Source organism: Drosophila takahashii, chromosome 3R (genome assembly GCF_030179915.1).
Source record: "Drosophila takahashii strain IR98-3 E-12201 chromosome 3R, DtakHiC1v2, whole genome shotgun sequence".
Taxonomy (NCBI): Eukaryota; Metazoa; Arthropoda; class Insecta; order Diptera; family Drosophilidae; genus Drosophila; species Drosophila takahashii.
The window spans coordinates 1,183,371-1,207,704 of NC_091681.1; the positions used below are offsets into that span (position 1 = coordinate 1,183,371).

At 41.8% G+C, this 24,334-nt stretch overlaps 2 protein-coding genes across 13 annotated transcripts in view; one reads left to right on the forward strand and one right to left on the reverse strand.

The window, feature by feature from the left end:
* Positions 1-24,334, reverse strand: part of Myo81F (Myosin 81F) — a 1,428,838-nt gene that overhangs the window by 1,053,186 nt on the left and 351,318 nt on the right. The gene's annotated exons all lie outside the window — the stretch shown is intronic.
* LOC138913340 (uncharacterized) overlaps positions 1-24,334 on the forward strand; it is a 275,105-nt gene that overhangs the window by 179,482 nt on the left and 71,289 nt on the right. The window contains exon 2 of the mRNA XM_070216720.1: positions 5,585-5,728. The gene's annotated coding sequence lies outside the window, so the exon portion shown is untranslated. The remainder of the gene's footprint in view (positions 1-5,584; positions 5,729-24,334) is intronic.

Consider the following 24,334-nt stretch of genomic DNA (forward strand, 5'->3'; position numbering starts at 1 on the left):
GGTGCTGTCGCTGCTGAGGGCTCAGAACCCAGTGCACACAAAGAACTGGGCGATATTTAAAGTAGAGATGGAGATAAAGACGAGCCAGCCGTTCCTCTTCCTCATCAAATAGCGCTGCCTGCCGCCGCTTGAGAAGGCCGACTACACAATTCGGTACGGCCTACGGAATGCCAAGATCCAGGTCTTCCTGGCAGAGCCGGATAAGCAGCTATTTGATGACCTGGTCATCGACAAAAAGACCCCAGACGTAACACCCAAAACCGATGCCTAAAGTAGTGCAGATTAACCTGAAGCACAGCACGCATGCTTCAGCCAATCTTGCAGTGCCTCTCAGTGAGAGGAACACTGACATAGGCATCGTTCAAGAACCATGGACTCGAGACGGACAAATCTGGGGTCTAACACAACAAGGATATACACTCTTTTATACTAACTCGACTCTTCTATGCCCGAGTCTTAGTACACCGGATCTAGCAGTTGCCAGATTCGTGGCGGCGGATGGGACATCGATGGTGATAGCCTCATCCTACATGGCCCATGATGTACCGGCTCCACCTGAGCCAGTCAACAAGCTGCTGCAATGGGCGGAAGACACTAAGACATTTACATGGCTTGCATCAGACAAACACACATACCGCTTCTATGGAAGGAAGTCAAAGTTGTATTTATACCACAACCAGGAAGAAAAGGTCATATCCTAGCAAAGGATTACAGGCCGATCAGTCTTACCTCCTACCTAATGAAAACGCTGGAACAAATGATGGATATTCATATCCGGGAAAACACCGAGAAGCAGCATTTATCGGACGCTCAGCATGCGTACCGAAAGGGCAGATCGACAGAAACGGCACTACACTAAGTAGTCTGCCACATAGACAAATCGCAACATTTTAACCAAGGTACAATGGCAACCTTCTTAGATATAGAAGGTGCGTTCAATAATGTAAGCGCCGAATCCAAACTGAACTCTCTCAACTCGATCGGCATTGAAGGAGACATCAGAGCTTGGATCGGAGTTATGCTCACAAGCAGGACGATAACAGCCGAACTGAGTGGCACTTACCTCACACGCTTTGTGACGAGAGGCACACCTCAGGGCGGGGTTCAATCGCCACTGCTCTGGCTTATTAACATGAACGACATATTGAGAGATTTTAATAGCGGAGGAGTAAAAGTAATAGCCTACGCAAACGACGTATTGTTGCTAGTATCAGGACCATTCCCAGATGTCATTAGTAACATAATAATTACCCGATTCAATGAATGGGCAAAAACCTGCGGACTAAGGATAAACCCGAGTAAGACCGAACTCATGCTCTTCACGCGAAGAACAAAGATCCCAACATACAATAAACCAAAAATAGATGGAATCGAACTCGAGCTATCGGGTAAAGCTAAGTACCTAGGAGTGATACTAGACCCGAAGCTCTCGTGGAAACTGAACATCACGGAACGAGTAAGAAAGGCCAGCATAGCATTTTACTTTTGCAGGAAAATGTTCGGCAAAAACTGGGGTATACACCCTAAGATAATATTATGGCTTTACACAGCAGTGGTAAGGCCAATTCTCACATACGGGGCACTAGCAGTCAGCTTGTCTGGTGGCCAGCCCTGACAAAAGCATACAATATTACCAAGCTGACAAAAAGACAGAGATCAGCTTGCGCAGGAGCTACAGGGGCATTAAGATCATGCCCGGCTGCCGCGTTAAACACTATTCTGGATATAATGCCTATAAAACTTTTCATAAAGGATACGGGAACGCAGAGTGCAGCCAGACTAAGGGCAAGTAAATACTGGAAAGGCTACCACACAGGGCACTGCCGTATCTCAGAGGACAGTAACTATCTGGCAAAGAACAAAACGGACTATATGACAGCGGAGATACGATTTGGAAACGGATTTACGACTACCTTTCCAACGAGAGAAGACTAGGAGGATGATAGAGTAACCGGACAAGATGAGGTATCTCTCTACACTGACGGCTCTAAGATGGCCTGTGGTGTAGGGGCTGGAGTTTTCGCTGAAAGCTGGGGGATAGAATCGAAATTCCACCTCCCAGAATCAGCGACAGTTTTTCAGGCTGAGGTACTTGCTATTTTAGAAGCAGCCAAGCTTTCGATTCAGCAATGCCTCAGGAATACCAAGGTAAGGATATACTGTGATAGCCAAGCGGCTATCAAATCTCTCGCAGCAGCAAGAACCAACTGGACACAAGTAGCCGATTGTAAGTCGGCTCTTAACATACTAGCAACAAACAACCATGTACAGATAACATGGGTGCCAGGGCACAATGATATACCAGGAAACGAAAAGGCGTATGAACTTGCACGAATGGGGTCGGCAGACGACTCCTATACAACTAGTCTACCTGAATCCCTAAATACAGTCCAAGCAAGGATTCACGATCACTACAAAACACAATCTAGTAAAAGTTGATCGGAAACGACGGGTCTCAGGAGATCAAAACCTTTCTGGCCAACCGCCAATAGCAAGATAACTCGAGAGCTAATAACCAAAAGTAAAAGAGATATTAGAAGGATCACGGCACTCATCACAGGCCATTGGGCCATTGGCACACAAGCCATGAAGATGGGGCTTCCATGCAACGCTAATTGCAGAAGTTGCAAAGAAAAAGACAACAAAAATATTTAAGCCCGTTATTATTTTTTTTATGGAATTTTGAAAAAAATGCTAAAAACTTTTTCGGTAAAAAATAGTACACGAGTGTCACAGCTTAAATCTTAAAACAATAAAAAATTTCTTTAGTGGAAAAGTTTTGAGAAAATAGGGTGTCCCAATTTACAGACCGTCCTAACCTCCAGACCTCTTCCTAATTATTTATTCAATTTTAGCTTGTTAGTTTTTAACTATTGAATTTGCTTCAATAAACGATTAATTTCGCCCGTATGGTTAATTAATGGGATGTCGAGCGGTTTCCAAATAATTTTTGGTATTTCGTTGACTTTTCGAATGTAAGACAAAGCTAATGGTGCCTGATCTTCTAGCTAAATACTGCGTTGAGCATCAGTTCGAGCAGTACAATCTGACCTTAAAGTTATTATAAGCTTTTTCGCTTCTTTTTGTGTGTTGGCATAATGCCGACGTCTTGGACTTCTTGAAGTCTAAGCCGGCATGACCTCGAGTTAGCTAAAAACTTCTCTATAACAAAAAAAAAGCTAGTTAAAAGCTAGTCTTTGGACAATAAACGGTCAACACGCCGTAAAAGGCTGCTATATGGAAGTCTAAAAATATGCATTAATGCATATCTTCACAATCTGTCGCAGAACTCTGATTGAGATTAAAGACAGAACAAAGTCCAACACACACTAAGGGATTGATCAGCTTTTCGAAGTTTACCGCTCTGGCGACGCTATAATTCCCAACCAGTTATAGCGCGGCTTCCCTGGTAACCCACTTCGATCGTTGACCAAGACAGCGATTTCACTGCTGATGATTGTAGTTGGCTACTACATGAAACATGCATGTACAGTTAAGCCTTTTCGCTCCTTTTTGTGTGTTGGCATAATGCCGACGTCTTCGACTTCTTGAAGTCTAAGCCGGCATTACCTCGACTTAGCTAAAAACTTCTCTATACATTTTTATATTTGTATTAGGGTGGGAATAGATCTGGCAGCCCCGTTTAGACCAACCCATCTCTAATCAGCTGAAATCAAAAATATTCGCGCAGGAGAAAAGAAGTCTGGAAAGAGCATTAAGAACGAAAAAAGCGATTGAGCAAGACGTGCGAATTAACGAGGAAGAAACGACGCGATCAAATTATTAAAAATCGAATTTAATCCGAGAAAGACGTAGAATAGAAGAAGTTTAATAACGACGCGATTTAAGTATCTAAAAACTGAGTTTAATCCTAACATAAGAGGAAACAGAAAAGAAAAGCTTGAAAAAACGACGTACGAGTGTGTGAAAACGACGCCACAAATACCACGATAATCTGCAATATACATATGCTTATAACGACGCATAAGTGTATTTAAACGACGAGTACAGACCGTGATTGTGAACGACGGATACGAGTAGAAAAAGAACAGCGAGTACGAGCAAAGAAGAACTTGCAAAAATTGTTTCTGCAACCATGACGACCCTTGCTGATTTTGATTCGGTTTTAGAGGCGTTGAGATCTGAAAAAAAGAAGAATGTGGACCTTTTGCACAAATACGAATACGACGGTGATCGGCCTAACCGAAAACTACTACGTGGTTTCGAAGGCTTTTACTTTGTGGAAACTGATGAGCTCTTCAACCAGAAAGTGTCTTACGTCGCCCAAAATTTGTCAAACAACGACCTCGCCATAATTTGCAACATTTTGGGATTGTAACACGACAAAAATGATCTGATGCTGCACATTTTCCGAAATTTGCGTGTGAGAAAACTACTAGAAGATGCTGATGAAGAGGATTCCGATGACGATGAAATAGACGAACAAGAGGAAAATAACGAAGACAACGACGAGAAAAGTTCAAACGATGAAGACGACGAGTTTCGTTCTGTACGCAGCAACGCAGAAAAGCAGGCTAAGAGAAGCAACAAAATGCAAAGTCTGGCACAGTGGCGTCTAAGAATAAAGATTCCGCTTCGGTACAAAGTTTCGGCGTGAATTCGCCGCGATTTTCCGTAAACTTCCGCGTTGTAGAAGATTCTATTCGGATGTTCAGTGGAGATGATACACTTGCAGTTGAGGTTTGGGTTTCCGATTTCGAGGACATGGCTTCCATTATGTATTGGAATGACCTGCAAAAATTCATTTTCGCGAAACGTTCTCTTAAAGGCCTCGCTAAAATGTACATTATGAGTGAGCGTGGTATCAGAAGTTGGCAAATGTTGAAAGTCGCATTGATCAAAGAGTTCAAAGCTGAAGTGAATGGTGCTCATTTACATAAGTTGCTATCCGAAAGGAAGATCAAAAACAATGAAAGTGTTCAAGAATATCTTCTTAAAATGAAAGAAATGGCTTCTCGTGGAAGTGTAGACAACAGTGCACTTATGCAATACGTGATTGATGGCATCAATGATTTGAGCGTCAACAAATCGATTTTGTACAACGCTAAAGAATTGAAAGAGTTTAAGGAAAAGTAAAAGTGCTACGAGAATATTTGTGAAAAATCCGGAAAGCCTAAGTATCAAGAGGACAAGTCGAAATACGCGATTGGCAAAGACAGTGCAGGCCAAAAAGACGTGTCCGTGCAAAGAAAGGTTCATTTCATTTCATTTATTTGATTGTTTTTATCCCAGCGCTACAAGCATGTAGCATACTTATAAATTAAGGCGCTAGTCACATGTGTACAATTTTAAGGTTGAACTTTAAGCTTAACTTATATACTAACATTTCAATGTGTATTTATAATCCGTTTCATTATTAGTCTTATTACTATTACTATTCTAATTGACTTTTATTTTTAAATGTTGATTTTAATTTTTATTTAATTATTTTTAATTTTTTTAAATTTTTTAAATTTTTTAAATTTTTTAATTTTTTTTTAACTTTTAATTTTTTAATTTTTAGTTAGTTAATTTTAATTTTAAACAGTAATTTTTAATTTTTATTTTCTCACTTTCTCTCTAGATTCTGGTGGTGCTCTTAATTAGTCTTAAAATATTCTTGCAGTGCGTTTTTAAATTGAGCTTCGTTACTGATTGCCTTGATAGTATGTGGAAGTTGGTTCCAATTGCGAACAGCATATACAAGGAACTGCCTCCTTGTGCATAGGTACTTATATTTAATGCTCATTATGTTTCTGGTTCTTCTTGACGAACTAAAAATAAGTATTTCATATAGATACTGTAGCGCTTGCTCGGGGTATGAGATACTTTTAGTGGCTCCATCTGTGGCTCAAGGTTAGCGTAGAAGTGGCGCCACCTAGGGCATGACTAACAGGGGGTGGTGGGAGTTCATCCGTTCAACAGTGGCAAGTGTCAATTGTCAGAACAATTCACCTTAGCTTTAAGTCGAGGTTACGAATAGATTGGAGGCGCTACAGGCTGTCTTTCCATATCCGGCAGCAGCAGAAGCAACACCTAGTTTTCTTACAAGTGTCTGACAAATCGTTAAGAAAAAGTATCGCGAAGTGCCGAGGGAAAGAATTGTCTTTTCTTCTAGTTCAAGCTAGAGTCTGGTGAGTTTAGTGATCAGGAGATTTTATATGGTTATTTAGACGCGGATTTTGTTCAGGCAAACGGCTGAGAGCAGCGTATGCGGGGAATATCAAAAAGACGGAAGGAAACGGAAGCTGACACCCCAACCATCGCAACCGACATCCAGAAAAGCAGCGACACCCCGGAAAATCATTCCCAGGGGTCTGGGATGGCAGAGGAGAAAGACAGCGACATCTTATATAACCTAAACCTTACTTCTATATCTTCATACTTATATCTAAACGTAAAATTAGTTTGAAGTAGCCTAGTAATTGTCCTCAGAACCGTTCCCCAATTCACTTTCCCGATCAACCCGAATAAGCCTTCCAAATCGACCAGCTGAGAGGAATATAATTCCAGTGGCGACCAGAGCCTAGTTCCAAGAGAGCCAAGGGTTTCGATCGAGCATATTTGGCAGTCTGTTGTACGCGCTAAATCTCGGCGGCCGTTTTCGTCGCGCTCCGCTATGAAGGAGAGGAGGGAACAATAGAGCAATAAGTGAATAATTTCGCGGCGTGAAAAGTTGTTAAAAAGTCTAATCCGTAGCGATCCTGGCTTAAAGCCATTCCCTGCAGTCCAATGAAATGAAGCGGCAGAATAGTGTTAAGTAGAGTAAGTGGCGAGAGCGAGAGTAGTTTTTTTAGTTTTTTTGCTGTGGAAAAAAAGGGTTAAAGTGCCTAAACAGTGGTCATCGCAGAGGAATAAGCGAGAAAATAATATTTAAATGCATGCGAAATAAGCGGGTGTAACATATTAACCCCATAAAGCCCTGTTTTTTTCTGTGTCGGCCATGTGCATTCCCCATCCTTTTTTCCATTTCTACTTGCTTTTCCTCCTATAATAGCAGCACCCACACCACGAGAAAGCGCTTTCGTCGTTGGATTTGGAGTATGCGGTGAGTCAAAATTTCGATATCGTTTAAAATAAATTGAAAAGAAAAGGGAAAAAATGCAATAGCAAAGAGATGAAGATTAGAGAATAACGGAAAAAGGGAGTAGAAAAGGGGAGAGCAGTAAATGTATGATGAAACCAAAACCATCGAACCTGGAAATGTTCGACGGTCGATCGCACATGTTCGCGCTATTTTTAATTCGGGCATTTATTTAAAAGAGAAAGACAAGGCATGACTTTCCAGTTATAGTTATTGGAAATAACCAAAACCAGATGACCGGTGTTGAAAGCACTTAAAATCCTATTGAAGCTTTTTATTAAACCAGATACAGCTCAAACGAAAATTTAGTTCGAATTTCTTTTTGCATGAATTTATTTGTTAAATTTTTATTTTTATCTTTTATCATTGATTTATATTTTTAATGCCCTTGCTTATGGAAATGAATTCCAATACCCTGTTTACAACTTTAAGAACCATATTTAGTGCGTAATAAATATTTTTATAATGTTTTGAAAAATCCCGAGTTGGCAGCAGCTAGCTTAATCAACATGTAGAATATCATTTTAAAAAAAGGTGTCGTTCAGGCAATGGCCACTATGGAATTGAGCGACCGAAGGAAGGGTGGGCAGACAGGGGTCCTCCGAAAACATCGATGGAGGCCCAAAAGGAAGGAATTCAGTAGCCAATCGAAATCTCTATTCTACCAGCAAGTCTTGGGTTTGTGTGTCTCTCTTTTCTCAGCATATCAGTATAGCACGCGAATTATCTAATTGTCATTTAAGTGGGCACCGATGAAAACGAGCAAGATCATCACCCCAATAGCTGACGAGCCGAACCGGACAACCTTTTTTTCGCGTGCGCTCGCATTTCATCTACCCGTTACATTTATGAATAATTAAGATAAATAATAATGATAATTTGATTGGCGCCCAAACGTGTTGGCCACATATATTTTATGTGACTTACACACACATACATTCGACTTTGCTGAGATCTTTAATAACCAAGGGGTGGGTGGAAAAGATAAGTTGTGTTGACAGTTATTCTTTTAGCCAAAGTTGCTCCAGTTGTTAAGATATTAGTTTCGACTTATAAGTTGTTCAGAAGCTTAGGATAACGGAATCAAAGAAAACAAGAAAGGAAGCTGGCTTCGGCCAGCCGAAGCTTATATACCCTTGCAGATCATTCCTATTAATTAACAAATCGCAAAAATGTTCAATTTTCTAATATTTCTCATTAATTTTCCGATCGTTCCTATGGCAGCTATATGATATACTCGTCCGATTTTGATCAAATTAAAATTGAAATTCGGAAATATTTAAAAAGAGTCATATCCTAGAGTAGAAGATAATACAATAAAAATCAAAGAAACTAGAATTTATTTCCTATTACTTTTCCATTAATTTTCCGATCGTTCCTATGGCAGCTATATGATATAGTAGTCCGATTTTTTAAATAATTAATTCGAAATTCAGAAATATTTAAAAAATAACATCCCCAAAAGAAGAAGGTAATATTTCAAAAAACACCGAAGCTAGAATTTTTTAAAGTTTTTTTTTCCGATCCTTCCTATGGGAGCTATAAGATATAGTTGTCCGATCCGGTCGGCTCCGACATATATACTACCTGCAATAGAAAGAAGACTTTTGCGAAAGTTTCGTCCCGATAGCTCAAAAACTAAGAGACTAGTTACGTAGAAACAGACAGACGGACATGGGTAGATCGACTCGTCTTGTGATGCTGATCAAGAATGTATATACTTTATGGTGTCGGAAACGTCTCCTTCACTGCGTTGCAAACTTCTGACTGAAATCATAATACCCTCTGCAAGGGTATAAAGATAAAGATCAAGGCATGATTCCGGCCACTGCAGACAGTTTATAAGCCGAAGCAATTCCTTTTGTGTATTCTGTACACAGTGTGGCTCGAGTTGGTGCTGATCAGACGCATAGGATAAGCAAGTGCGCTTGCTCACAACATTCAAGACGCTTGACCACGGATGATAGCATCGACAAAGGCTCACAACAAAAAGAAGTCCTCAGGCCACGGATGATGATAGAAGGCATATGCCCGACATTATTACAGAGTGCAATTGTCAGCGTGGAAAAGAGAAGGCGAACATGTTCGCTTCTATTTATCCACGGCGGACACTTGTTGTTCTTGTCGTCGCGGACAAGAGATAAGCAAAACTCTGAAGACTTTTTCTATTTCTCTTTTGTGCTGATTGAAACCTTTTGTTTGTATTTAACGTGATTTATTTTGCATGTAGTTAGCTATGCTTGCAGGCCTTAAAATCTTATGCGATCTTGTTGAAGATTTTCTTTTGTCGATATTGGAACTATTCAAAGTTACAATTTTTTATTATAATTATTATTACATAATTATTATAATTATTAATTACTATTAATATTTTATATTGTATTGAACCATCTCATTATTTTTCTTAAAACGCCGCGTTGGTTAATCGAATTAGGGGAATTTTTGCTGTCCACATGCGAAGTTGTTGCGATACAAGGGAGCACAACAATAGAACAGCGGATCGACATTGCTCGTCACTAGCCCAAATATAAAGTGAAAGCTTATAAACTTTCCAGAATTGGCCTCATAAATCCTAATTCCCAATCACTTACTTACGCTTTACAATTTAGTTTAAATTATTATTAATTCATTTATATTGTTAGTGAAAACCTCGCAGTAAGGATTCACATAATTTTTGTTAGCCATTATTTTTGCTGTTTTCATTCATAATGATTGACCCAGAAGAAGTCGTAAATCCAGCTCCTTCGCCCAAGTGCGATATCTGTGCAAAACCGTTGTCTGAGGCTCCGCAAATTAGGACTAAGTGTGGACATGAATTCCACAAAGCATGCATTGAAAACCATGGTAAAACTCACAGCACTTGCCCGACTTGTAAGTCGATATGTTTTGAAAAAATGCCTCCTGTAACAAGGGGTCAGGGGAAGGGTCAAACCCCACCTGTGGGTCAAGTTGGTTCAGATACGTCGGGAATTACTATGCAAAATATAGGGAAAATTGTCGAGCGACAGGTTAAAAGCATGGAGAATAATTTGTTAGCTCAACTGTCGGAGAAGATGACCCAGATAATACAGACCAACATTGGCGCTCACTTTCCGCCACCACTAGAGCGGAATGTCTCCGGAGTTCAGCTTCAGAAGATGCAAGGAACAAGACCCAATTCCGCCGTAAGCGCTGATTTAGGACCAAGGCCAGATAAGGTTTGCCAAATTATCAACGGGTGGAAACTTAAATTCAATGGTCAAGACGGGTTGAGCGGGGATAATTTCATCTACAGAGTAGAGGCGTTAACACATCAAACTCTGGAGGGCAATTTCTCGGTGCTATGTAGCAATGCGATTATTCTTTTTGAAGGGAAAGCACGCGAGTTTTATTGGAGATATCACAAGGCGTCCACGAATTTGAATTGGATTACGTTGTGTGATGCCCTTCGCAAGCAGTTTCGAGATACTCGAACTGATGTAGATTTGAGAGAGGCGATCCGAGATCGGAAGCAACATGAAAAGGAAACTTTTAATTGTTTTTACGATTCGGTCGTTCAGATTACAGACTGTTTGGAGGAATCTATGACTGAAAAAGATCTAATTGAAACACTTCGCAGGAATCTGAGACCGGAAATTAGGCATGAATTGTTAAACGTTAATATCGATTCCATGGCCAAGCTGCGTGATATTTGCCGGCGCAGGGAAAGCTTCCTTGAAGATGTTAAGCGAAGCTATGGTTATCAGAAACCATTACCATTTCGCAGACAAGTATCCGAGTTAGGGCAGGGCTGTCCTTGGGAGGATGCTGCAGACTTCTCTGAGGCTGAACTTCTAGCCGAGGTTGAAGCCCTCGCATTGGTATGCTGGAACTGCAGGAGAGATGGCCACCGATATGTCGATTGTGGAGAAAAGGAGAAGGTGTTCTGCTACGGCTGCGGTGCACCGAACATGTACAAGCCGAGTTGCCCAAAGCGTCTAAGAAACGGGAAGCCGAACACACGGAGCAATCAACAGTCGTGTGTTCCGCGCAACAACCAAATAAACCCGGAAGCAAGCCAATAATTAGTAATCAATCAAACAAACCAAATAAAACTTTCGTTGTCTCCGATTCGGGAAGTAATTCACCTATTTTCTGGCCTCAACTTTTGAAAAGTAATAAATTTCCAAATATTAAAATTAGTCCGACAAAAATATCTTCCCGAAATGCTAAAAGAATAAAAGAATACTGGCGATCAGCTAAAACAATAAATGCTATCCGTCATAAAAACTTGGACAAACGGCCTTATGCGGAGGTTCGTTTACTTGATAGAATTGTTCTTGGACTGTTAGACACGGGGGCATCCATGAGCGCTATAGGCGGAAAGTTAGCCGAACAAATTATTAAAAGCCGAATTCCATTTAAGAGGGGTAAAATATCAGCAAGCACAGCTGATGGGCAAAAGCAAGACGTGATAGGGCGTTTAAGAACACCAGTAGAGTACGAGGGAAAAATGGAGGATCTAGAAATGTATATAATTCCTTCGCTCAGTCGAGATTTGTGTTTGGGCATTGAATTTTGGTCCACTTTTGAACTTCTGCCACCTAACATGCACTTGGAAGAGTTGACAAGCGATTCACATATTTTATCAGACAACCAAAAAACCCAGTTGAAGGCTGTGATCGACCAATTTCCTTCTTTTGCCGTCTCAGGTCTAGGGAAAACCAGTCTCCTCTCGCATTCTATCGATGTGGGAGATGCGAAACCCGTGAAGCAAAGGCATTTTCCGGTTTCGCCAGCGGTTGAAAAATTGCTCTACGAAGAAGTGGATCGTATGCTCAAACTTGGAGTAATCGAAGAGTCCGACAGTCCTTGGTCGTCACCGGTTGTGTTGGTGCAGAAACCGGGAAAAGTGCGTCTGTGTCTTGATAGCCGAAAAGTCAATGCTGTGACGAGGAAAGACGCATACCCGTTGCCGCAAATTGACGGTATTCTTAGCCGACTCCCCAAAGCAAATATGATTTCCAGCCTCGATCTTAAAGATGCCTACTGGCAAATTCCTTTAGAGCCTCAGTCGCATGATAAAACTGCTTTCACAATACCGGGTAAGCCCCTATACCAGTACAAGGTAATGCCATTTGGTCTTACCAACGCTTCACAGACGATGACTAGGATAAGGTAATACCTGCTGAGCTTAGAAACGAAGTCTTCGTTTACCTGGATGATTTGCTCATCGTTTCAGATAGTTTTGACAGTCATATGAAGGTTTTGGAATCGGTCGCAAGGTGTATTCGGAGTGCGGGTTTGACATTAAACGTAGGAAAAAGTAACTTTTGTATGAAAAGTGTCAAATATTTAGGTCACATAGTGGGCGAAGGTGTAGTGCGAACTGATAAAATTTCAGCAATGGCGAATTTTCCATTGCCCAAGTCTCTGAAAGCCTTGAGGAGATTTCTTGGCATGGTTGGATGGTATAGGAAATTTATTAATAACTTTGCAGCCGTGTCAGCTCCACTAACCGATCTTCTGAAGCCCAGGCAAAAATTTGTAATGACGGTCGAGGGCGAGCAAGCATTCAAAAAGCTAAAAGAAATGCTTTGCACTGCTCCGGTTCTACGTAGCCCGGATTTCAGCAGGCCGTTTTACATTCACTGCGATGCCAGTAATACAGGTGTAGGTGGCGTTTTAGTTCAAAAATCCGAAGGTGGTGAAGAGTGTCCGATAGCCTTTGTATCGAAAAAACTCAATAAGGCCCAGAGAAATTATTCGGTTACAGAGCAAGAGTGCTTGGCCGCCATAATTTGTATAAAAAGATTTCGTGCTTATGTTGAGGGCCACGAATTCACGGTAATCACAGACCATGCGTCGCTTAAGTGGTTGATGTCGCAAACAGATTTGCACTCTAGATTGGCAAGGTGGGCTTTGAAACTACAGAGCTTTAATTTTAAAATCGAACATCGTAGTGGCAAGCTAAATGTTGTCCCTGATGCCCTATCGAGGGTTAATGAAGAGGAGATTGCTGCAATTGATGCAAGCCACGGATTGCTTGTCGACTTAGAATCGTCCCAGTTTAAAGATCCAGAATATGTAGGGTTGATTGAGAAGGTTGAGTCTAATGGTAGCAGTCTTCCTGATCTCAAAGTAGCAGATGGTTTCGTGTTTCGAAGAACTGAACATTCGTCTGGCGAGCCAATTCATGACAATTTTTGCTGGAAGTTATGGATTCCTTCGGGTTTGGTACCGGCAGGGCTCAGAAAGGCTCATGATGATCCGTTAGCGTCGCATGGAGGCGTTCACAAGACTTTGGAGAGGCTAAGGCGATATTATTATTGGCCAGGGTTGGTTAAGGACGTTAAAGAATACATTCGCTCATGTGATATGTGTAAAATGAACAAGGCTCCAAACCAAGCGTTGCGACCTCCAATGGGAAAGGCTCCGGAATCAGCGAGGGCTTTTCAGAAATTGTATATAGATTTCCTAGGACCGTACCCAAGATCAAGAAGTGGAAACATTGGAATCTTCATTGTGTTAGATCATTACAGCAAATTCGTGTTTTTAAAGGCAGTAAAGAAGCTAACGGCAGATGTGGTTGTGAAATACATGCAGCAGGAGCTCTTTCATGTTTTTGGTGTTCCCGAAACGATTATGTCTGATAATGGATCGCAATTTAAGGCAGAAGCTTTCCAGAAGTTCTTGAGAGAGTACAAGGTAGCTCACACTTTGACTGCTGTTTACCCGCCTCAGTCCAATGCCTCTGAGCGGGTAAATCGTTCAGTGATAGCGGCTATCCGATCCTATGTGCGTAGTGACCAGAAGGATTGGGACGAGCAGTTAAGCAGCATTTGCTATGCCCTCAGATCAGCTGTTCATTCGAGCCTAGGGACGTCACCGTACTACATGTTGTTTGGGCAGCACTTCATTTCGTCGGGTGCCACATACAAGCTGTTGAGAGCTCTCAGTTTACTGGAAGATAGGACTTTAGCATTTTCCAAGGAGGATTCGCTTGAGCTTATCCGTAGCAAAGCTCTAGAAGTAATAAAAAATCAGTTCGAGAAAAACGAAAGGAAATATAAATTAAGATCCAGGGAAGTGTGTTACCACGAAGGACAAGAAGTTTATCGCAGGAACTTCAAGCAGAGTAATTTCGCTGCTGGGTATAACGCGAAGTTGGGACCGGCCTTTGTAAAGTCGGGAGTGAGGAAAAGGATTGGGCAAGCTTGTTATGATCTCGAGGATCTGCAAGGGCGATATGTAGGGCGCTTTCACGCAGAGGACATAAAGCAGAAGGTCCAGTCTCGCAAGCTTGGTTGGTATCATCCTTGGAGCGTCGACCCCCAAGTCTGATCTTGGGGGGGGGGGGGGGGGGGGGGGTTTTTTGTAGCGCTTGCTCGGGGTATGAGATACTTTTAGTGGCTCCATCTGTGGCTCAACGTTAGCGTAGAAGTGGCGCCACCTAGGGCATGACTAACAGGGGGTGGTGGGAGTTCATCCGTTCAACAGTGGCAAGTGTCAATTGTCAGAACAATTCACCTTAGCTTCAAGTCGAGGTTACGAATAGATTGGAGGCGCTACAGGCTGTCTTTCCATATCCGGCAGCAGCAGAAGCAACACCTAGTTTTCTTACAAGTGTCTGACAAATCGTTAAGAAAAAGTATCGCGAAGTGCCGAGGGAAAGAATTGTCTTTTCTTCTAGTTCAAGCTAGAGTCTGGTGAGTTTAGTGATGAGGAGATTTTATATGGTTATTTAGACGCTGATTTTGTTTAGGCAAACGGCTGAGAGCAGCGTATGCGGGGAATATCGGAAAGACGGAAGGAAACGGAAGCTGACACCCCAACCATCGCAACCGACATCCAGAAAAGCAGCGACACCCCGGAAAATCATTCCCAGGGGTCTGGGATGGCAGAGGAGAAAGACAGCGACATCTTATATAACCTAAACCTTACTTCTATATCTTCATACTTATATCTAAACGTAAAATTAGTTTGAAGTAGCCTAGTAATTGTCCTCAGAACCGTTCCCCAATTCACTTTCCCGATCAACCCGAATAAGCCTTCCAAATCGACCAGCTGAGAGGAATATAATTCCAGTGGCGACCAGAGCCTAGTTCCAAGAGAGCCAAGGGTTTCGATCGAGCATATTTGGCAGTCTGTTGTACGCGCTATATCTCGGCGGCCGTTTTCGTCGCGCTCCGCTACGAAGGAGAGGAGGGAACAATAGAGCAATAAGTGAATAATTTCGCGGCGTGAAAAGTTGTTAAAAAAGTCTAATCCGTAGCGATCCTGGCTTAAAGCCATTCCCTGCAGTCCAATGAAATGAAGCGGCAGAATAGTGTTAAGTAGAGTAAGTGGCGAGAGCGAGAGTAGTTTTTTTAGTTTTTTTGCTGTGGAAAAAAAGGGTTAAACAGTGGTCATCGCAGAGGAATAAGCGAGAAAATAATATTTAAATGCATGCGAAATAAGCGGGTGTAACATATTAACCCCATAAAGCCCTGTTTTTTTTCTGTGTCGGCCATGTGCATTCCCCATCCTTTTTTCCATTTCTACTTGCTTTTCCCCCTATAATAGCAGCACCCACACCACGAGAAAGCGCTTTCGTCGTTGGATTTGGAGTATGCGGTGAGTCAAAATTTCGATATCGTTTAAAATAAATTGAAAAGAAAAGGGAAAAAATGCAATAGCAAAGAGATGAAGATTAGAGAACCTGGAAATGTTCGACGGTCGATCGCACATGTTCGCGCTATTTTTAATTCGGGCATTTATTTAAAAGAGAAAGACAAGGCATGACTTTCCAGTTATAGTTATTGGAAATAACCAAAACCAGATGACCGGTGTTGAAAGCACTTAAAATCCTATTGAAGCTTTTTAATAAACCAGATACAGCTCAAACGAAAATTTAGTTCGAATTTCTTTTTGCATGAATTTATTTGTTAAATTTTTATTTTTATCTTTTATCATTGATTTATATTTTTAATGCCCTTGCTTAAGGAAATGAATTCCAATACCCTGTTTACAACTTTAAGAACCATATTTAGTGCGTAATAAATATTTTTATAATGTTTTGAAAAATCCCGAGTTGGCAGCAGCTAGCTTAATCAACATGTAGAATATCATTTTAAAAAAAGGGGTCGCTCAGGCAATGGCCACTATGGAATTGAGCGACCGAAGGAAGGGTGGGCAGACAGGGGTCCTCCGAAAACATCGATGGAGGCCCAAAAGGAAGGAATTCAGTAGCCAATCGAAATCTCTATTCTACCAGCAAGTCTTGGGTTTGTGTGTCTCTCTTTTCTCAGCATATCAGTATAGCACGCGAATTATCTAATTGTCATTTAAGTGGGCACCGATGAAAACGAGCAAGATCATCACCCCAATAGCTGACGAGCCGAGCCGGACAACCTTTTTTTCGCGTGCGCTCGCATTTCATCTACCACATCTCGCCCAGAATTTTGTTCCAGTGTAGCTACCCGTTACATTTATGAATAATTAAGATAAATAATAATGATAATTTGATTGGCGCCCAAACGTATTGGCCACATATATTTTATGTGACTTACACACACATACATTCGACTTTGCTGAGATCTTTAATAACCAAGGGGTGGGTGGAAAAGATAAGTTGTGTTGACAGTTTTTCTTTTAGCCAAAGTTGCTCCAGTTGTTAAGATATTAGTTTCGACTTATAATTTGTTGAGAAGCTTAGGATAACGGAATCAAAGAAAACAAGAAAGGAAGCTAGCTTCGGCCAGCCGAAGCTTATATACCCTTGCAGATCATTCCTATTAATTAACAAATCGCAAAAAGGTTCAATTTTCTAATATTTCTCATTAATTTTCCGATCGTTCCTATGGCAGCTATATGATATAGTCGTCCGATTTTGATCAAATTAAAATTGAAATTCGGAAATATTTAAAAAGAGTCATATCCTAGAGTAGAAGATAATACAATAAAAATCAAAGAAACTAGAATTTATTTCCTATTACTTTTCCATTAATTTTCCGATCGTTCCTATGGCAGCTATATGATATAGTAGTCCGATTTTTTAAATAATTAATTCGAAATTCAGAAATATTTAAAAAATAACATCCCCAAAAGAAGAAGGTAATATTTCAAAAAACACCGAAGCTAGAATTTTTTAAATTTTTTTTTTTCCGATCCTTCCTATGGGAGCTATAAGATATAGTTGTCCGATCCGGTCGGCTCCGACATATATACTACCTGCAATAGAAAGAAGACTTTTGCGAAAGTTTCGTCCCGATAGCTCAAAAACTGAGAGACTAGTTTGCGTAGAAACAGACAGACGGACAGACGGCCAGACGGACAGACGGACGGACAGACGGACATGGCTAGATCGACTCGTCTTGTGATGCTGATCAAGAATGTATATACTTTATGGTGTCGGAAACGTCTCCTTCACTGCGTTGCAAACTTCTGACTGAAATCATAATACCCTCTGCAAGGGTATAAAGATAAAGATCAAGGCATGATTCCGGCCACTTTTGTGTATTCTGTACACAGTGTGGCTCGAGTTGGTGCTGATCAGACGCATAGGATAAGCAAGTGCGCTTGTTCACAACATTCAAGACGCTTGACCACGGATGATAGCATCGACAAAGGCTCACAACAAAGTCCATAAGTTGAACATATGCATTTATCATACATTCGCATAGGAAAAACTGAGTTAATATTTTTCTAGCAAGAAATCCTCAGGCCACGGATGATGATAGAAGGCATATGCCCGACATTATTACAGAGTGCAATTGTCAGCGTGGAAAAGAGAAGGCGAACATGTTCGCTTCTATTTACACTTGTTGTTCTTGTCGTCGCGGACAAGAGATAAGCAAAACTCTGAAGACTTTTTCTATTTCTCTTTTGTGCTGATTGAAACCTTTTGTTTGTATTTAAAGTGATTTATTTATCATGTAGTTAGCTATGCTTGCAGGCCTTAAAATCTTATGCGATCTTGTTGAAGATTTTCTTTTGTCGATATTGGAACTATTCAAAGTTACAATTTTTTATTATAATTATTATTACATAATTATTATAATTATTAATTACTATTAATATTTTATATTGTATTGAACCATCTCATTATTTTTCTTAAAACGCCGCGTTGGTTAATCGAATTAGGGGAATTTTTGCTGTCCACATGCGAAGTTGTTGCGATACAAGGGAGCACAACAATAGAACAGCGGATCGACATTGCTCGTCACTAGCCCAAATATAAAGTGAAAGCTTATAAACTTTCCAGAATTGGCCTCATAAATCCTAATTCCCAATCACTTACTTACGCTTTACAATTTAGTTTAAATTATTATTAATTCACATAATTTTTGTTAGCCATTATTTTTTCTGTTTTAATTCATAATGATTGACCCAGAAGAAGTCGTAAATCCAGCTCCTTCGCCCAAGTGCGATATCTGTGCAAAACCGTTGTCTGAGGCTCCGCAAATTAGGACTAAGTGTGGACATGAATTCCACAAAGCATGTATTGAAAACCATGGTAAAACTCACAGCACTTGCCCAACTTGTAAGTCGATATGTTTTGAAAAGGTGCCTCCTGTAACAAGGGGTCAGGGGAAGGGTCAAACCCCACCTCTGGGTCAAGATGGTACAGATACGTCGGGAATTACTATGCAAAATATAGGGAAAATTGTCGAGCGACAGGTTAAAAGCATGGAGAATAATTTGTTAGCTCAACTGTCGGAGAAGATGACCCAGATAATACAGACCAACATTGGCGCTCACTTTCCGCCACCACTAGAGCAGAATGTCTCCGGAGTTCAGCTTCAGGAGATGCAAGAAACAAGACCCAATTCCGCCGTAAGCGCTGATTTAGGACCAAGGCCAGATAAGGTTTGCCAAATTATCAACGGGTGGAAACTTAAATTCAATGGTCAAGACGGGTTGAGCGGGGATAATTTCATCTACAGAGTAGAGGCGTTAACACATCAAACTCTGGAGGGCAATTTCTCGGTGCTATGTAGCAATGCGATTATTCTTTTTGAAGGGAAAGCACGCGAGTTTTATTGGAGATATCACAAGGCGTCCACGAATTTGAATTGGATTACGTTGTGTGATGCCCTTCGCAAGCAGTTTCGAGATACTCGAACTGATGTAGATTTGAGAGAGGCGATCCGAGATCGGAAGCAACATGAAAAGGAAACTTTTAATTGTTTTTACGATTCGGTCGTTCAGATTACAGACTGTTTGGAGGAATCTATGACTGAAAAAGATCTAATTGAAACACTTCGCAGGAATCTGAGACCGGAAATTAGGCATGAATTGTTAAACGTTAATATCGATTCCATGGCCAAGCTGCGTGATATTTGCCGGCGCAGGGAAAGCTTCCTTGAAGATGTTAAGCGAAGCTATGGTTATCAGAAACCAGTACCATTTCGCAGACAAGTATCCGAGTTAGGGCAGGGCTGTCCTTGGGAGGATGCTACAGACTTCTCTGAGGCTGAACTTCTAACCGAGGTTGAAGCCCTCGCATTGGTATGCTGGAACTGCTGGATGGCCACCGATATGTCGATTGTGGAGAAAAGAAGAAGGTGTTCTGCTACGGCTGCGGTGCACCGAACATGTACAAGCCGAGTTGCCCAAAGTGTCTAAAAAACGGGAAGCCGAACACACGGCGCAATCAACAGTCGTGTGTTCCGCGCAACAACCAAATAAACCCGGAAGCAAGCCAATAATTAGTAATCAATCAAACAAACCAAATAAAACTTTCGTTGTCTCCGATTCGGGAAGTAATTCACCTATTTTCTGGCCTCAACTTTTGAAAAGTAATAAATTTCCAAATATTAAAATTAGTCCGACAAAAATATCTTCCCGAAATGCTAAAAGAATAAAAGAATACTGGCGATCAGCTAAAACAATAAATGCTATCCGTCATAAAAACTTGGACAAACGGCCTTATGCGGAGGTTCGTTTACTTGATAGAATTGTTCTTGGACTGTTAGACACGGGGGCATCCATGAGCGCTATAGGCGGAAAGTTAGCCGAACAAATTATTAAAAGCCGAATTCCATTTAAGAGGGGTAAAATATCAGCAAGCACAGCTGATGGGCAAAAGCAAGACGTGATAGGGCGTTTAAGAACACCAGTAGAGTACGAGGGAAAAATGGAGGATCTAGAAATGTATATAATTCCTTCGCTCAGTCGAGATTTGTGTTTGGGCATTGAATTTTGGTCCACTTTTGAACTTCTGCCACCTAACATGCACTTGGAAGAGTTGACAAGCGATTCACATATTTTATCAGACAACCAAAAAACCCAGTTGAAGGCTGTGATCGACCAATTTCCTTCTTTTGCCGTCTCAGGTCTAGGGAAAACCAGTCTCCTCTCGCATTCTATCGATGTGGGAGATGCGAAACCCGTGAAGCAAAGGCATTTTCCGGTTTCGCCAGCGGTTGAAAAATTGCTCTACGAAGAAGTGGATCGTATGCTCAAACTTGGAGTAATCGAAGAGTCCGACTGTCCTTGGTCGTCACCGGTTGTGTTGGTGCAGAAACCGGGAAAAGTGCGTCTGTGTCTTGATAGCCGAAAAGTCAATGCTGTGACGAGGAAAGACGCATACCCGTTGCCGCAAATTGACGGTATTCTTAGTCGACTCCCCAAAGCAAATATGATTTCCAGCCTCGATCTTAAAGATGCCTACTGGCAAATTCCTTTAGAGCCTCAGTCGCATGATAAAACTGCTTTCACAATACCGGGTAAGCCCCTATACCAGTACAAGGTAATGCCATTTGGTCTTACCAACGCTTCACAGACGATGACTAGGCTGATGGATAAGGTAATACCTGCTGAGCTTAGAAACGAAGTCTTCGTTTACCTGGATGATTTGCTCATCGTTTCAGATAGTTTTGACAGTCATATGAAGGTTTTGGAATCGGTCGCAAGGTGTATTCGGAGTGCGGGTTTGACATTAAACGTAGGAAAAAGTAACTTTTGTATGAAAAGTGTCAAATATTTAGGTCACATAGTGGGCGAAGGTGTAGTGCGAACTGATAAAATTTCAGCAATGGCGAATTTTCCATTGCCCAAGTCTCTGAAAGCCTTGAGGAGATTTCTTGGCATGGTTGGATGGTATAGGAAATTTATTAATAACTTTGCAGCCGTGTCAGCTCCACTAACCGATCTTCTGAAGCCCAGGCAAAAATTTGTAATGACGGTCGAGGGCGAGCAAGCATTCAAAAAGCTAAAAGAAATGCTTTGCACTGCTCCGGTTCTACGTAGCCCGGATTTCAGCAGGCCGTTTTACATTCACTGCGATGCCAGTAATACAGGTGTAGGTGGCGTTTTAGTTCAAAAATCCGAAAGTGGTGAAGAGTGTCCGATAGCCTTTGTATCGAAAAAACTCAATAAGGCCCAGAGAAATTATTCGGTTACAGAGCAAGAGTGCTTGGCCGCCATAATTTGTATAAAAAGATTTCGCGCTTATGTTGAGGGCCACGAATTCACGGTAATCACAGACCATGCGTCGCTTAAGTGGTTGATGTCGCAAACAGATTTGCACTCTAGATTGGCAAGGTGGGCTTTGAAACTACAGCGCTTTAATTTTAAAATCGAACATCGTAGTGGCAAGCTAAATGCTGTCCCTGATGCCCTATCGAGGGTTAATGAAGAGGAGATTGCTGCAATTGATGCAAGCCACGGATTGCTTGTCGACTTAGAATCGTCCCAGTTTAAAGATCCAGAATATGTAGGTTTGATTGAGAAGGTTGAGTCTAATGGTAGCAGTCTTCCTGATCTCAAAGTAGCAGATGTTTTCGTGTTTCGAAGAACTGAACATTCGTCTGGCGAGCCAATTCATGACAATTTTGGCTGGAAGTTATGGATTCCTTCGGGTTTGGTACCGGCAGTGCTCAGAAAGGCTCATGATGATCCGTTAGCGTCGCATGGAGGCGTTCACAAGACTTTGGAGAGGCTAAGGCGATATTATTATTGGCCAGGGTTGGTTAAGGTTGGTTAAAGAATACATTCGCTCATGTGATATGTGTAAAATGAACAAGGCTCCAAACCAAGCGTTGCGACCTCCAATGGGAAAGGCTCCGGAATCAGCGAGGGCTTTTCAGAAATTGTATATAGATTTCCTAGGACCGTACCCAAGATCAAGAAGTGGAAACATTGGAATCTTCATTGTGTTAGATCATTACAGCAAATTCGTGTTTTTAAAGGCAGTAAAGAAGCTAACGGCAGATGTGGTTGTGAAATACATGCAGCAGGAGCTCTTTCATGTTTTTGGTGTTCCCGAAACTATTATGTCTGATAATGGATCGCAATTTAAGGCAGAAGCTTTCCAGAAGTTCTTGAGAGAGTACAAGGTAGCTCACACTTTGACTGCTGTTTACTCGCCTCAGTCCAATGCCTCTGAGCGGGTAAATCGTTCAGTGATAGCGGCTATCCGATCCTATGTGCGTAGTGACCAGAAGGATTGGGACGAGCAGTTAAGCAGCATTTGCTATGCCCTCAGATCAGCTGTTCATTCGAGCCTAGGGACGTCACCGTACTACATGTTGTTTGGGCAGCACTTCATTTCGTCGGGTGCCACATACAAGCTGTTGAGAGCTCTCAGTTTACTGGAAGATAGGACTTTAGCATTTTCCAAGGAGGATTCGCTTGAGCTTATCCGTAGCAAAGCTCTAGAAGTAATAAAAAATCAGTTCGAGAAAAACGAAAGGAAATATAAATTAAGATCCAGGGAAGTGTGTTACCACGAAGGACAAGAAGTTTATCGCAGGAACTTCAAGCAGAGTAATTTCGCTGCTGGGTATAACGCGAAGTTGGGACCGGCCTTTGTAAAGTCGGGAGTGAGGAAAAGGATTGGGCAAGCTTGTTATGATCTCGAGGATCTGCAAGGGCGATATGTAGGGCGCTTTCACGCAGAGGACATAAAGCAGAAGGTCCAGTCTCGCAAGCTTGGTTGGTATCATCCTTGGAGCGTCGACCCCCAAGTCTGATCTTGGGGGGGGGTGTCGGGGGGGGGGGAGGGGGGGGGTATTTTGTAGCGCTTGCTCGGGGTATGAGATACTTTTAGTGGCTCCATCTGTGGCTCAACGTTAGCGTAGAAGTGGCGCCACCTAGGGCATGACTAACAGGGGGTGGTGGGAGTTCATCCGTTCAACAGTGGCAAGTGTCAATTGTCAGAACAATTCACCTTAGCTTCAAGTCGAGGTTACGAATAGATTGGAGGCGCTACAGGCTGTCTTTCCATATCCGGCAGCAGCAGAAGCAACACCTAGTTTTCTTACAAGTGTCTGACAAATCGTTAAGAAAAAGTATCGCGAAGTGCCGAGGGAAAGAATTGTCTTTTCTTCTAGTTCAAGCTAGAGTCTGGTGAGTTTAGTGATGAGGAGATTTTATATGGTTATTTAGACGCTGATTTTGTTTAAACGGCTGAGAGCAGCGTATGCGGGGAATATCGGAAAGACGGAAGGAAACGGAAGCTGACACCCCAACCATCGCAACCGACATCCAGAAAAGCAGCGACACCCCGGAAAATCATTCCCAGGGGTCTGGGATGGCAGAGGAGAAAGACAGCGACATCTTATATAACCTAAACCTTACTTCTATATCTTCATACTTATATCTAAACGTAAAATTAGTTTGAAGTAGCCTAGTAATTGTCCTCAGAACCGTTCCCCAATTCACTTTCCCGATCAACCCGAATAAGCCTTCCAAATCGACCAGCTGAGAGGAATATAATTCCAGTGGCGACCAGAGCCTAGTTTCAAGAGAGCCAAGGGTTTCGATCGAGCATATTTGGCAGTCTGTTGTACGCGCTAAATCTCGGCGGCCGTTTTCGTCGCGCTCCGCTACGAAGGAGAGGAGGGAACAATAGAGCAATAAGTGAATAATTTCGCGGCGTGAAAAGTTGTTAAAAAAGTCTAATCCGTAGCGATCCTGGCTTAAAGCCATTCCCTGCAGTCCAATGAAATGAAGCGGCAGAATAGTGTTAAGTAGAGTAAGTGGCGAGAGCGAGAGTAGTTTTTTTAGTTTTTTTGCTGTGGAAAAAAAGGGTTAAAGTGCCTAAACAGTGGTCATCGCAGAGGAATAAGCGAGAAAATAATATTTAAATGCATGCGAAATAAGCGGGTGTAACATATTAACCCCATAAAGCCCTGTTTTTTTTCTGTGTCGGCCATGTGCATTCCCCATCCTTTTTTCCATTTCTACTTGCTTTTCCCCCTATAATAGCAGCACCCACACCACGAGAAAGCGCTTTCGTCGTTGGATTTGGAGTATGCGGTGAGTCAAAATTTCGATATCGTTTAAAATAAATTGAAAAGAAAA